Source organism: Centroberyx gerrardi, chromosome 15, assembly GCF_048128805.1.
Source record: "Centroberyx gerrardi isolate f3 chromosome 15, fCenGer3.hap1.cur.20231027, whole genome shotgun sequence".
Classification (NCBI taxonomy): Eukaryota; Metazoa; Chordata; class Actinopteri; order Beryciformes; family Berycidae; genus Centroberyx; species Centroberyx gerrardi.
The window spans coordinates 3,474,381-3,480,283 of record NC_136011.1 but is presented as its reverse complement, the minus strand read 5'-3'; positions in this window follow the sequence as shown (position 1 = coordinate 3,480,283).

The following is a 5,903-nucleotide window of genomic DNA, read 5'->3' as shown; positions in this document are numbered from 1 at the left end:
CTTGGTCTGTGGATGGTCAAGATGTCAGGCCTTGAAAAAGAGGCCATGTGTATTGCATTGCAAATGGTTTGTTTATGCGGCAAGCGTTCCTGGGGACACTTTATGTTATTTCACATCTAAGCTGATCCCAGAAGATTTTTGCATGGCAGGTTCTCATCAAACAAGGCAGAACTTGTGTTATTTGAGCAAAACTTTCATACACAAGGTGAAAAAGTCTACTACAGCAGAGACTAGAGACACGAAACAGAGAAGTCTGAGAACCTGTGCCTGCAGTCAACCGGCCTGTGTACTTTGGCTTTTGTCTATTAGTCTGTGTGCATCAAACGCTGTGTGTGTGTGTGTGTGTGTGTGTGTGTGTGTGCATGTGTGTAAGTACACACAGAAAGTATTTGTGTGCATGTGCTGTTTCCCATCAACCTGATGGAGCTTGAATTTGCAGGGAGGTTCATTTCAGGAAGACTCAACAGGTGGGAGTACTGGGAGCGAACGACACTTCCGACACTAAACTCTATCACCCATGACACTGGGAACCTTTGCCCCGCTCCTTCCCCTTTCCATGTTCCACTGGCAATATGGAAGAGAAAGTGAGCGTAAGAGTTAGGGTCATTTACACCCAGCCCTTGGCCTCACTTGGCTAACGCATTCACAATGCAAGACAGCATGCAGTTACAGATAGGTTTCATTTCAACTTTGTGAGGAACACACACTGGATCAAACTCTGGGCAGCAGATCAAACTGATATACTATAGGAATGGTAGTAGCCAAAATGCAACTCTGTTTTCCCTCACTTCATCAGTAAGATTAAAGATATAAATTTACATGAGAAAAGTCTACAGGTATGAGAGGTATGGTCAATGTAAAATACAGTAAGACATGACTAAATTGAAAGCCTGAAATTGAAAGCAAACATCAAAATATTAAAGATTTGTCTAATTAGAGATGGATGGGCTGTTCCCTTGGTGAAACTCACCCATGCTTCTAACAACACAGAGTGAGTAAAAATACAGTAACGTGTTTGAGGTAGAAATAATTGGTGGACAATTCATCCTTCTCCTGTTATTGAGAAGGACCTGCCCTCCCCCCAACCAAATGTACACCTATGAGTAGGAGTGACTTCCTGTATGTCCACTAGCAGGATCCACTGCTCGCATGTCAGCCTGCATGACGCAACTGCGCAGCCAGAGCCGATTCAGCCAGTCTGGGAATACGAGAGTAGCAGAACACTTTGCCTCCTTGAGACGAAGCCAGAAAGATATTAACCAGCCGCACCCTGTTCCACTGCCCCCTGTACCAGCTGCCCTCCTACAGTGCCAGAGGACCTATAAGTGCCCCAATGAGGTGCCAATCCCAATCTGTGGGAAGTCAAACTCCTCTCTAAATATGCTACTCAGTAGTCCAGCAAAGAGGATATGGATACTTCCCAATGGAGTCTGTTCTATTCTGTTTTTCTTCCTTATAGTCTGGATAGAGGCTTAGCTCGGGTGCAAGCTGTGAGAGTTCTTTGATGTGTAATTCAATTCAAAGACTTTGTAGGTTTTCCCTACAAGATGAGAGATGAGATTTTCTTTCATTTCTTCGAGGTCCCATACATTTTGAGGCTCAATAATGGAATCCATATTGTCACAAACCTTTAATCAAATGCTCAAGTGGTGTCGGATTTACGGTGTGAACGAGTTTCCGACCAGGAAGTGCCACATGAACACCTCATTATGTCGGATGATCAAGTTGGAGTAATCGGGATTGTAGATGCAGCATGAATTGGCCGCGTTGTGACGTAATCGCTCTTTCCAACATGGCTGAACAGAGCACAGAGGGAACCAGGAAGATTCCAAATTGCTTGCTAGCTAGGCTACCACTAGCTCGATTGCTAACGTTAGCCTAGAAGGCCAGTGTGTAAACAGTTGAGGAAACGTTCTCCACTTTTCCGACCATAAAGCATGTAAACGCAAACTACTCAGATGGCCGAGTTGTGACGTATTCCCGACTAGGAGAAAAGTACGATCCGACATCACTTGAATGCAGGGAAAGTGCATACATCGGTCACTAAGGAGAGGTGCCACCCAAAGCCATTAGAGTGGCTTATGTTCAGAAAGAGAAAACACAGTTGCCAGGTCATACAGATACCATGAATTTATTAATAAGAAAGGCTGAGAAGGACACTTCAAGAAATGTGCAGAAAACATTGTTCCAGATTTAAAAAGTGCAATCTGATCAATCATTTTTTGCTCCTCAGTTGCTTGAGCTAAAAGCACAGTTTTCTCCATCTTATTCACCAAATGTATGCAAATCAAGAGCCCAGCGTAAGCAAATAGCCACTTCATCACCAATTGCAAGTGCAAATTGCGTGCTTCAGCTGTAAGATTTATCCACCAAGGCTGGTACACTTGCTTCCTAAAGCCCCTTTATAATTGGAGCATTCTCTGATCTGATCTGAGATTTTAGGATGAAAACCCTCTTCTTTGCTGTCTGACTCACTGGTGAAAATGCTGCATCTTGCAGCAATGATAGCAGCCATTCTGAATGGACAAACTCTTTGATCAAAATCTTTACCCCAACTTTCAATGGATCTGTAGTGTATCTTCTAATTTCACAGTAATTGGTGCTGTCAAGTGTTAGTGAATTGGGCGCAATCTTGAATTGCATGGCCTTGCCATCAAATAAATATTATTAGGCAAAAAAAAAATGTATACATATAATTTACATATGCATGACCATGACAGTCTGAAAGAGTCTTTATTCAATGAGTTTTCACTTTTTTGCTATTAGGCAGCTCTCCACTCATTGTGCATGGTTAGTGAGTAGCATGGCTTTTGATTTGGTCATTTCCTGCTCGCTTGAGTCGCTTCCAGCTCTTCGCTGCCTAAACGTTTAGTGAATCTGGGCCTGAGTGTCACTGAGAGAGATCTATGGCCTGAACATTCACCAGCTTATTTATAGATATTTGGCAGGACAGTGTGAGAATAACAAAGAGGCCTTTGGGTAGAATTTGTTTTCAACAAAGTTCCTAAGCTTCTTTGTTTTGGAAGATATAACCAGTATTTGGGATTTATTGAGAGATGGGAGAGTAATAGCAGTGAAACCAAAGTTGACCCAACACAGTTAGTTTTGATGGGCTGTTAATATTTATTGAGAATCCATAGAGTGTACAGTAGAGCAATCTTGAAAGAAACTTTATATTTGGAAATTTTGGTATTGTAATGTAGCTCTCCTCAGTTTTCATTGCTTCCTGATTTGATACAAATCCAGGCTCCTTTCTGTCTGGATCACTGGTAGCCGATACAGTATGTTTGTTAAGAAATCTTGCCTGATGTGTGTCTGTGCGGTAAAAATATCATCCTTAAATATGCAATACACATAAAGCTACAATACGCTACTTTTCTCCTTGAGACAAGAAGTGTATTAGTCCCGCCTTCCTCTCCCTCAGTCGGTCGAGTTGTAGCCCCAATACTTTAAATTAAACTTGATGAGCTGTCATGTAGCCTGAGACTGAGATAACCGGCATCTGTAAAGCCTTCACAGGCATTGAAGAAGCAGACGGAGACCGCAGCCGATCTGCAATGAAAAAAGCAACACTGACGTTCTCTGTATTTTTGAACGTTTAGCTTCACTGTTCGTTCTTTTCTTACTGCTTTTCCATCGTTGTCGTTGCTGTGACTTCCCTGCTCTGTGGCTGCTAGCCTCACCTTGATAGCCACAACTAGCTAGCCGCTGGCCATACACCCTAAAACCTCCCCAACATCATTGAAAAGCTAATTTCAGGCAGACGGAGGGATTTAGGCCTGAACACACAGACTGATAATAGAAAATTATTTTAATTATTTTATAATTAAAAATATATTTTAATGTCGAAAGTTGCATATTGTAGCTTTAAAAGATGCTAAGCTAAAACCCTCTAATGGGGAGATGTCTTAGGCAGAGAGATCATTCCCCGCAACATGAAAAAAAAAAAAAAAGAAACAGAAAACGCCAGCCTGAGGGTCCAGCCGAGTTTTGGAGCGTGGCAATCGATGTTCCACCTTAGCCATCAGTCAGGACCTTGCGCGGCCTGAGCAGGAAGCTGTCTGCTCGCGCTCCCAGCGGTGTGATGGCTGCCTCCCCTGGGGTCCGCGAGTGGAGCATCCTTCTGGAGGAGAAAAAAAAGGAGGAAGTGCTTTGATGCTCCTGTAGGTGCTTCCCCCCCCCCCCCCCCCCCCCCCGCTCCTCCATCTCCAGACATGGCTCATGTGAAGAGACTGACTACTCTAAAGGGATTATCAATGCCTATTCAAGTACAGCACAGGCCTCACATGACCTGCCAAATGTATTGAATCATTTTGTCCATGACAGTAAGATCATTCACTTATTTTTTTAAATCTGCAATCTGTCAAATCTAACCTGCATTGTAAGTCAGGGATGTAGTGGAGGGGAAACCCACTTGAGCTCAGTTTACCACCTTTTCAGGCTGATGTAAATCTTTATGACCTAAATTCATAAAACAGAGTAAGTAGTATGTAGTTGATTTACATTATATGAGGATATGGTCTTTTATGGAGGGGAAAAAAACATACATTTTTATGTTTTTTTGCTTTTATGCAAATATAATTGATTTCTCTTCATATTGGTGATTGTTTGCCTTATGATGATCACCTACTGGGGGTCATAGTTTACCCTAGTTTTTATTTACCCCCATGGCACTGATTATACTTCTCTTGAGGTTTGGTAAAAATCCCAGAATGTAATACTCAAACAGCAAACAATGTTATGGCACCAAACATAAAGGCCTAATACCTTAATAAATTATATTGGAAGCAAAGTGTCAAGAGGGTGTGTTAACTACACTGATTCTTAAGACCTGGGACAAAACATTTCCCACAAAGAAAAGTCATGCTCTTGTTGAAAATGAACACAATTTTGTTATGAGTTATTTATGTAATTTAGGTCTGAGATCTTGATGTCAATGGGATTTTACCTGAATAAATACAGGTTGAATGATAAAACTTAGCTGAGGTGATCGTCTGAAGGCCCTTTGCTCAAATCCACCATTCATTTTTAAAATAAATATATACTGTATATATTTTAATTATGCGATTACATGTTAGCTCAGCACTTGTTCTCAGACAGGAGATCACAATTTCAAATGAATCAAAAAAGGTTAAAAGGAATGAGTTTTTTAATCATTTGTATAATTCTATCAGGAACAAATATCAGACAAATAATAGTGAATTTTTCCAGGGGGGATCTAAACATTTTCGTTCACAACCCCTACCCTCTCCCTGCTACATGCTCAGACAAACTTTTTGGAAAGCAGAGGTTTTCTTCAACAACTGTGCAAAATACACGTCTGAGCCTTTAATGACTCCTGTACCTGGGACTGTTTTGTACGGACGCACATGAAAGGAGATTTCCCGTTGCGTCGTGAAAATAAGCAATTGTGCCCTTTGCCACTTTCCTGCCCTTTGTATCTCTGCAAAGTGGTGACATTTGTTCTTAGCTGGCTTTGAAATTCTCCTCCTCTCTGTCTGTCTTGAGGCCCAAAAGCTGCTGTTGTGTCTACTGAGGGAGACTGGGAGTGAAAAATCAATGTACCTAAAAAACTACATCTAACAATGGCTCATTCATCGCTATTCAAAGTACAACATCAAACCTCACATCTAACCTCAATTAACAGATAACATCCAAGTGCATTAACATTTTTCTTCCTTGAGCTCAGCAGTGCCTCTACCTCTTGTAGTCCTTATGCCAGTAAGTACTTCAGCTATTAAAACACAAACAGGTCTAATTGACGGCCTGAGGCTAGCTGTCAGCTGAGAAAACATGAAAGCACCGCTCGTAATCACTGTAATTGAAAGGCTAATCAGACACCCCCAGAAACAGTTTAGCCTGGCAGGGATCACTGAAATACCAGCCTAAAGCCCTTCTCCCCC